General features: G+C 47.7%; 1 long non-coding RNA gene across 1 annotated transcript in view; it reads right to left on the reverse strand.

The window, feature by feature from the left end:
- The window catches only part of LOC144095700 (uncharacterized), a 301,198-nt gene extending 294,297 nt beyond the window's left edge, over window positions 1-6,901 (reverse strand). The window contains exon 1 of the long non-coding RNA XR_013306747.1: window positions 6,794-6,901. This is a non-coding gene — a long non-coding RNA (uncharacterized LOC144095700). The remainder of the gene's footprint in view (window positions 1-6,793) is intronic.
- Between the last annotated feature and the right edge of the window lie 2,597 nt (window positions 6,902-9,498).

Genomic DNA, 9,498 nt, shown 5'->3' on the forward strand with positions numbered 1-9,498 from the left:
CAAACAGGAGAGCAGGACCCAACATTCCGTCGTCGAGAGCGGTGTCCACACCTTGAAAGTGAGTGATGGAGAGGTCGAGTAAGTGGGTGATTGAGTGAGTCGAGTAAGCGACTTGGTGGGTAAGTGGGTATAAGAGAGAAAGAGTGAGTGAGTGAGTGGTAGAGTAACTGGGTCAGTGAGTGTGAAAATGAGTGAGAGATTGAGTAAGAGGTTGAGTGGGTAATTGAGTGGGTAAGAGAGTGAATGAGCGAGTGTGAGAGAGAATGAGTAACTGGGTGTGAGATCGAGTGAGTGAATGTGAGAGTGAGTTCGAGGTCGAGTAAATCGGTGAGTGTGTTATTGAGTGGATCAGTGTATGAGAGCGTGGGTGGGTGAGTGATTGAGTGCGTGAGTGTGAGAGTGAGTGAGCAGGTCAGTGGGTCAGCCAGTGAGTGTGCGAGTGACTGAGTGATTAGGTCAGTGAATGAGTGGCTGCGTGGGTGAGTGTGAGAGTAAGTAAGTGCGATAGTGAGTGAGTGTGGGAATGAGTGAGTGTGAGAGTGAGTGAGTGGGTGGTTGAGTGTGAGAGCGAGTGAGTGATTAGGTCAGTGAGTGAGTGGGTGAGTCCGCGCGTGAGTGTGAGAGTGAGTGGGTCAGTCGGTCAGTCAGTGAGTTTGTGAGTGAGTGATTAAGTGAGTGCATGAGTGGGTGAGTGTGAGAGTGAGTGAGTGAATGTGAGAATGAGTGAGTGTGAGTGAGTGAGTGCGAGAGTGAGTTACGGGTCGAACAACTTGGTGAGTGGATCAGCGAGTTAGTGAGATGGTCAGTGGGTAAGTAAGCGAGTGTGCGGGTGAGTGAGTGGGTCAGTGAGTGAGTGAGTGACTGAGTGCGAGAGTGAGTGGGTGGGTGAGTGTGAGAGTGAGTGCCAGAGTGAGTTAGAGGTCGAGCAAGTTGGTGAGTGGATCAGCGAGTGAGTGAGTGGGTCAGTGAGTGGGTGGGTGAGTGAATGTGAGAGTGAATGAGTGAGTGAGAGGTAGAGTGAGTGGGTGAGATTTAGAGTAAGTGGGTGAGTGTGTGAGAATGAGTGAGTGAGTGTGAGAGTGAGTGGGTGGGTGAGAGTGAGTGAGTGCGAGAGTGAGTTAGAGGTCAAGCAAGTTGGTGAGTGGATCAGCGAGTGAGTGGGTCAGTGGGTAAGTCAGCGAGTGTGCGGGCGAGTGTGCGGGCGAGTGAGTGGGTGGATGAGTGAGTGGGTGGGCGAGTGAGTGAGTCAGTGAATGAGTGGGTGTGTGAGTGAGAGGTAGCATAAGTGGGTTAGTGAGTGTGAGAATGAGTGAGTGAGTGTGAGAGTGAGTGGGTGAGTGAGTGTGAGAGTGAGTGAGCGAGCTCGAGAGTGAGTTAGAGGTCGAGCAAGTTGGTGAGTGGATCAGCGAATGAGTGAGTGGGTCAGTGGGTAAGTCAGCGAGTGTGCGGGTGATAGAGTGGGCCAGTGAGTGCGTGGGTGGGTGAGTGAGTGAGTGTGATAGTGAATGAGTGAGTGAGAGGTCGAGTGAGTGAGAGGCTGAGTAAGTGGATGAGTGAGTGCGTGTAAGAATGAGTTAGAGGTCGAAAAAGTGGGTGAGTGGGTAGGTGGGTCAGTGAGTGAGTGGGCGGGCGGGTGGGTGGGTGTGTGGGTCAGTGAGTGAGTGATTGGGTAAGTGGGTTAGTGTCGTTCAATCGGTAGGTAATAAAAACAGAAAAAAATTGCGCGGGTGACACTTTATGTCCCCGGTGTGCAGGCCGCCTTGCAGATTCTTCTCTCGGCGACTGCAATAGTTTCTAACCGTCTGCCTGGACTGGAACCCATGGTGCAAGTTGCTTGCCAGTTCGTCTCCCAACGAACTACTACAAAAAGCAGAAAAACGAGGTCTCCGCCGTCGATTATGTGAGGCAGAAAGCACGCTAATTCTGTCCACAATAAGAATAACAGTGTTCGCATCCTAACCACGAGACCAAACTTGTCGTAAGTTATGGTGGCAATGAACAGATGCACCATTTCCTTGTCCTAGTAGAATAATTCGTAATGTTCGGAGTTAAACAAATTATTCCACTTTTAATGTGATACACTTAACCACACAAAACTTAACCTTCGATATTTTCCTCTACTTTTGCGTTCCTTGGCAAAAGTGGTTTAATATATCGACTTACTTTGCCTAGCAGGTGTGAAATTCATCGTATTTTTGTATTTAAAGTGTTCTACCGTGTATTTTACCAGCGTTTACACCCTATTCAATGCTTCTTCTGGAGCACAAATATCTTTAACGTTGAAAAGCGGCATTGCCTTCGTATCGGCAAGCCTAACGGCTGAACATGGGCAGCCCTCAAAGCGTGACAACGCGCATCGCTATTTGGTATACATGTAGGTGCAAAAAGGCCCACAAGAGTGCAGACATTATCACGAACGAACGAAGCTGTCCCGAAGGCAGGTGCCAAGCTGAAAACCGCATAGCTGAACGAAAACATGCTGCAGAAGGATTTGTATCTCACCTGGTTGGTTCGTAGCGCAAACATAACAACAGGCAACAAAAATTTAACCCCCGATTTACTTCGTTAAACTACATGCGACATAGGTGCGCTAGCATAATATGTATGTACCCTTCGCGTAGATTACTTATTATGGCTTTACAGATAATGCAAGCGGCAGCTGGCGCTAGGCGGTTTCTGCCTTTTCATTTGACTACAGCTGCCTCGAAACCTTTTTGCCTCCTTTGCACTAGACCTCAGCAGGCACAATACTCTTCATTCCACTTGGCTGCCGCTGGTGTGCACGCGTTTCATGCTTTTGACGTGGTTGTAGCTGCCGCGAAGGCGGTTTTCCTCCTTCACCAGGACACCACCAACTTCACCAGGACACCTAACAGCCTTTTCACTAGTGACCCACCTAGTGCTAGCGCACGAAAATAAAGAGGATGTTCACCATTCTCCACTTTGACACCCTCAACCCGTCGCCTGTCACCCTCTCTTCCTCTTCCCTCTGCCACTTGCATTACCCTCTCCTATTTCTATCCCCTCACTACGCCACCTGCGAACCGTGGCAGGTAGACGCTGGCAGATGGTGCTTCACAAGAACAGATTACGGACTCTCCGCTAGTCACCAGCCTAGTGCCCTCGCATTCCAGCTGCCATCCGTGGCAGATGGCACACTCTAAACAAAGAGTGAAAGGGGAGTAAGTTGTCCTCCCTTTCTTTTTACACCCACATAGGCGTATTCGTGTTTAGAGTGCAGATGACAGGCGGAGGCTTCACCTCAAGACAGGATATGGCTTTTTCGCTAGAGAGGCATCTAGTGCTAGCGCAGTAAAAAACGACACACATAACTGACACGCAGCCTCGTTTCTTGTCTCCTCTCTGTGTGTCTTTTTTTGCTTCCACCTTAGAGTAACCAACATATTTCGAACTTCAAGCATTAAATTAAGTTTACTCCATTCATCCATCCGTCCGTCCGTCCGTCCGTCCGTCCGTCCGTCCGTCCGTCCGTCCGTCCGTCCGTCCATCCATCCATCCATCCATCCATCCATCCATCCATCCATCCATCCATCCATCCATCCATTACGTGATATGAATGCTGAGGTGCGAGTTGAAATAAAGACATTGAGTACGGAGAGGCCGCCAAGTGCTTCAAATAACTAACATCTGCAGTCATGGACAAAAGTTTGCCGGGTGCAGGCTCGCGGAAAGCAACTTATTCCCGCGTTTTCTCGCAAACAAGGGAGTTCCATTAGTTTAAGCCTATGTCCCGCATGTGACCACGCAGGACTAATTTTTTCCGCATCCCGTAAACCCATCTGCATCCCGTCCATGACTGTAACTTGACCATAATTGACGCAGAAACAAAACTGCCCAGGTAATTTTTGGATGTTTTTATATTAGGTGCTTACATGTGTAATCTTTTTTAAGTTTAGGCTGGATGAACTAGTGGAACACAAAATACAGTGCCATTTTCAGTGCACTAACGGCCTTTCAACTAAAGATTCTAGAGATTCTCGAGTACATTACCAAGTCATCTCGAATATCTAAGTATGTTTTTTTTTCCTCAATCCACGCGCAGTGCTGTTTATAAAACTTATACATCAAGCAGAACGGAGCACTGAGGTATTTCTTCAGACTGGGCCCATGACTGTGTACCGCAGATACCGAAGGCTGCATTCTAATTGTAACGGAAACGTCAGTGCAGGTACTCATTGTGGTGGCTTGGTTCCACTGGCATTCCACTCCCGGAAACACGTCCATGCACCCAGATTCCTCCACGGAAGCCACATTCTGAGATGGGCAAAACGCGAAAAAAAAGCCTTCTTTTTGAACTGGTACGCACGTTAAAGATCCGCTCGTAGATCAGAATTTGTCTAGATGCTTCCGCTGTGGCACGCCTCAATGCTAGGCGGCCTCATTTTTCAAATTCCGCAAAAAAAATACTAACCGGATTTTCTAGGAGCTCGGACTGCCTCTTTTACGCAGACCTTAATTATCTTCCACACTGCATTCCTTCTTTTGCCGATGCCATCAATTCTTGATGCATACTGTGTGGAAGGCGAAAGGCCCGAGTTTGATTACACTTTCTTCTGTGATTTTACCCGCTGTGCATGCATGATTGAACACTGGCACGTACCCTGAACGTTTGTCCATTAAAGAAGAGATGTGGGCATGCGTGTAGCGTTTCTTTCGTTAGCGCCAGCGTTTGGACGTTTTGCTACACCGCTTGATAAGGAACCAAATGGGGGCAAAATTACTCGGGGCATAACTGATGCCCCGCGCGTCTCCGCCGAACTGAATATGCATTCAACTTCTGTCCGAAGTCAGGCGCCGACTTTTCGCTGAGAAATCGAACCAACATTAAGCATTTCCTTCACCGCGCAGCGCTCATACTCTGCGCACAATGGTTAAAGCCGCGCCAGCTCATTCGTCGATTCAAACGCATTACACATAGGCGTAAGAAGCAATGGTGGACGACGGGGCATCAGAACTGAGGAGGGCGCTTCAGAATTCGTCGGCAGGAAATGTGGCGCGCTTTATAGGGTTCAGTTCATATGATTATTTAGGCAATAAATGTGTGCTAAGGAATAATTACTGATCGCGTAAATATTACGCAGGGAAGGTGACCTTGTAAAGGAGGAACAATGCACGTTGGCTGCTCATGCGGCAGACACAGGAATCAAAAGTAACGAAAAGAACAACGTTTCACATTTTGGTATCTCGTGCATAAACAAAAAATATAGCAGGAAATGACACAAAAGCAGTGGGTGGGTAAGCGGCTGGCGCGGGCACAAGAGTACAGAGCATCAAAATAAAGGCGCGTTAAGCCCTATGGTATAAACGGCAATGATGTGGGAGAGGAGAGGCTGTGGTGATACCAGAAAGGGCAGAGGAAGAAGTGGGATATACGTCAGCCGCCAACGCTGGCACTGTGCCATAGATTCACAGGCTGCGACGTCCGGACGACCAAGCGAACGCCCGCAGAGTGTGTCGCACACCATTACTGCCGCTGGGAGGCATTTTGCATCGACATACAACGGCCAAATGCCGGCGCCCCCAGATGGATGCGATACGAGGATGGAAGGGCCGGAACGACGCTTCTGTTTAAAAAGAACAGAACAATAAAGAATGTGGCGAAGAGAATTAGGAGTGGAAAGGGGTGTTCAAAAAAAAAAGTGCAAGCCAGATAAAGAACTCGCGGCTTCGCGAGGGCCGAAGAAAGGGAGAGGAGTTTTCACTGCGGGTTGTTTTTATGGAGCAGTAAAAAGGGTCTGGAATGCAGCCAGTGACGCAGATAGGCTTCCTTCTTCGGAGGGCGAATTTGGATGAAAAACAAAAAAGTGTTCAGGATCGCGAAAAATGTTTCTAACATTACAGTCTCCGAGGCGATGTTCTGTGAAACGATGCAGCCAAAGGGTGGCAGCCCACTGAGTTGACCCAAGCAACACAACAGCTTCGACATTGAGTTTGAATGTTTTAATGCCATCGGAAATGACGGACTCTAACACAGTGACAAAACTGCTGTTCAGGGCATCTCTTTGTGTTACTTTCTTTAACGTGCACAAACACCGCATAGTACACGGCCTCTAGCATTTCTCCTCCATCGAAATTCGTCCGCCGTGGCCGGGGTCGAACTCGCGTCTTTCGTGTCAGCAGCCGAGCGTCATAACCACTGAGCCACCGCGGCGGGTCTTCAAGTTGTTTCAGGCCCGCGATTCCAGTAGGGTCTTCTTGCACATCGGAAAGAAAACCATTTGGCGACTGATTGCAAGATTCACTTCCTGAACAAGCCGGTAAATTAGCTGGAGACCTCCTGAGATCGATTAATGTCTTGCTCTGAGGTAGTTGGTTAATCGTCACGGGATTAAAAGCAACGCAAAAAAGACGACGACAACGAGGAACCCAGACACGGGCCAGAACTTCTCGTTTGTCGCCGTCCTTGTCTATGTCGCACTGTTTTTAATTCATTCCCTTGAGACCGGTTCGAAATACCTTCGCTCGTGTAGGAACAACGAATACGGCAGCACAGTGCGTGCCTGTGGTGTTCTCGACGCAAAACTGGTACCAAAACTTGATTTTGGCATCTCAACCTATCATTGTGGCGCGTGCTGGCTAAAGCAAAGAGCAAAAATTTTTTCGTTTTGGTGTTGCGTACCTCGATCTGCCCTGCCTGCTGTCCTTGGCTCAGCCACATCACGGTCGACGACATGGTTGGGTGAAGAGTTTCAAGAAATCATCGCAACCCTCAGTAACAAGACAGGGAGAGCGCTAAGCGCGAGACTAGTAATTGCTACTAAACGCTACTCACAGCCGAGTGCAGCGCGATCCTTTTTCTTGAACTGAGATGAAATTTGAACGCGTTTTCAGAGGCGCAGCATGAAAATTTTTTCACGCGTGGTCGTCACATGTCCTCAAGCACATCACAAGGCATACTACCTATCATTGCTCCGTTTCAAGTTTCAATATCGCTGCCTTTTATCATCTATCTTCTTGATAAAAAACTGCATTGTTTTTCACCAGTGAGTAATGCTTTTGTATTACACATAGATAAGGACCGGTTCGAGCACGTATGAATCGCTATTTCTTTTTTTTCAAACTGAGACTGCCCGGAAAATGGATCGTTGTCGCTGAACCAAAACAGAGCCTGCGACTGAAAACATTTCGACTTGACGCCTTTCCAGTCTCGCGTTACTCACTTCATTAGTACCTAGTATTTACCAAGTCCTTAAATTAAGTACCGTAATAGTCGGCCAAACTCGCAATTTCTGTCACCCTCGAAAGATTATGCAGGGTAATAGCAAAAACAACCCTTGTGATAAAACACCGCGAATATCTCGGGTGAAGCATCCGATATGAAGTACGAGGTTTAAAAAAAAACCTACTGCGGCTGACTAACAACAACAGTATAAATCATGCACCAATATAAGTGCACATCCATGGCTCCGCTTGGCGACGTTCCTTCCTTGGGCTTAAGAGCCGCTGTTTTTCTTTTTATTCGTCCACCTTCTCTACGGCGTCATGCACAGGAGCCACTTTTGACATTGTTTACCCCCATTAGCCAAGGTTCTTCGTCAGCTGACTCTTGCGAACGCGTTCTTGTCGCTAGCTACACTCCAGGATGATAGTAAACTAAAGTCGCGGAATTTTCACTAACTCTATATACGTAACGAACGTCACCGCTTACTTGGAAATGAGGCAGCCAAAGATCAAAGTATAGCCTTCGTAAACGTGCGCCCAGGAGCCGATTCCACTTAGATCTTTCCTGGACCGTTTTGATGACCGATTCCCTCCAGCCTTACTTATCTGCGCTGCTTTTAACACGCATGATCTCCGTTATGCCGCACCCCCACTACTACTTTTCTCCGGCAGGGAGCATGCAATGGATGCTTGCTTTTACATCAGCCAAGTCCGTGTGGTTAAGCACACTCTGCTAAACTAACTCCTTCATTCTTTTTACACGATTTACAACCTGTCATGGCTTTAACAGACTCAAAGTCATTGATTAAACCCCTCGAAACACGAACATCGCGTAAATTTTGTGTGAAAGCCGCTATTGGGAATGAAAATAATGGTTCCCCGTGGGTTTGTGCTTCTCTGGAAATGCCAGTGGCGCCAGAGATACCTTTTTTCTTGAGCTTGAGCGGTCGTCATGAATGCAACTTTTCCCACCAACAGTAGCGCCTCTGCACATCTTTTTTGGCTACTAAAAAGCATCTTATGGAAAGACCCAGTCGTCGTCTTTATTGCCCTCTCACATTCCGCCTGAGCGATAGCGTGGTCCCACAAGATACGAAGCGTTTCGTGCAATTATGAGCCTTGAGAGACCTGTGGCAGTACTCTGTAACGTTTCGTACCGTTTTCTTGTAGATTTTTTTGCTCCACTGGCAATGGTCCTGGCTTCCCAATACATTGGTGCCTGACCAGGCCTGTATGTTATGCAGTGAGTGCGATACAGCATACGAAGCAGAGGCTTCAATCTGACGGAGAACCGTCCGTATTGCTTGCGGATGGCGGTGCATGATGACAGGCTTCTTTTTTCATTCGAAACTTAAAAATTGCGATTGTAATAGCGCCTGCAGCGATTTCCAACCTTCCTGGTTAACTAACTGATGTTGAATGAAAGTTCGGCTCGCTCGTACCTGGCTACAATACCCTCAAAACAGCGCTTGAACCAAGAGGACATCAGTGTCTGCGCCATTCTTACTTACTTCCGTCCAGTAACTCAGCAATTTTTCTTGTCGTTCTACTTTCTTGCGTTTGGTCTCGTTTGACTGGCGCATAAGCGGGGCAGTACAGGGGCTGTAGCATGTCTAGTGCTGTTCGCACTCCACGCAGATTGTAAGAAGGACGAGAGCATATTTTCTTCAACCTCAATCAAGGTCGTTTTTTATGCAGCTTTGGAACTGCAAAGGTTGTTAAAAAGTGAGCGTTAGCGGACTCATAGAAGCATCAAAATGAATTTTAATGGAGCTCAACTCATATTTTTTGTGTATTCTGCCCCAGCTATACTAAAGGGACACTGTTCTGTTGCCGTAATAAGAGGATTCTGGTGTGGGCTAGTTGGTGCATACTTTTTACGACATAGATTGACACAGCGCAGCGGAACGAGGTCAAGAAGAAACAAAAAACACAGAACGGGCGCTGCTGCCGAACAGCAGCATGGCATTGTCATGTTGTGCGCTCTCCTTGTTCAGACCGTACTGCTTGATAACGTAGTAGTAGAAGTGTAAAAGTTTATTGAAGAATGATGAGCCGTGCAGATAAAGTCAAGGTGAATTTTGTTGCGCTTTTCTGTGCGCCTAATTTTTAGGCATTGCGGCGCAGCCCAGCAAACATGTTGCAATAAAGGAATGCTGAGGAAAAATTGAAGTTGGCCAGTATCGACAGGGTATCGCACTCTAATCTCAAAGATACAAATTTCATCGCAAGCTAGGAAGGACCAATAAACGACATACACGCATCACCATCGCCAGCCGATTTCGCAGGTAAAATGCGTGCGTTGACAGCGATGTT

Source organism: Amblyomma americanum, chromosome 1, assembly GCF_052857255.1.
Source record: "Amblyomma americanum isolate KBUSLIRL-KWMA chromosome 1, ASM5285725v1, whole genome shotgun sequence".
Classification (NCBI taxonomy): domain Eukaryota; kingdom Metazoa; phylum Arthropoda; class Arachnida; order Ixodida; family Ixodidae; genus Amblyomma; species Amblyomma americanum.